A 277-nucleotide genomic window follows, 5' to 3' on the forward strand; every position below is an offset into this window, starting at 1 on the left:
CCTGGAACTCACTTTGTAGACCAGGCTGGCCTTGAACTCAGAAATCCGCCTGCCTCTGCCTCCCAAGTGCTGGGATTAAAGGCATACGCCATCACACCCGGCTCTGAGTTATTATTAATAATACTCAACTGACATTGAATGTTAATTCTCTCTTTCATCCTAGTCTTGAGGATTTTTATTTATTTTTGGGTTTTTTTGTTCGTTTGTTTTTGTTTTTGTTTGTTTGTTGGAGTACACAGGAGATTGTGGAGTCATGCAGTAATTCTGTTTGATATTT

This window comes from Mus caroli, chromosome 6 (genome assembly GCF_900094665.2).
Source record: "Mus caroli chromosome 6, CAROLI_EIJ_v1.1, whole genome shotgun sequence".
Classification (NCBI taxonomy): Eukaryota; Metazoa; Chordata; class Mammalia; order Rodentia; family Muridae; genus Mus; species Mus caroli.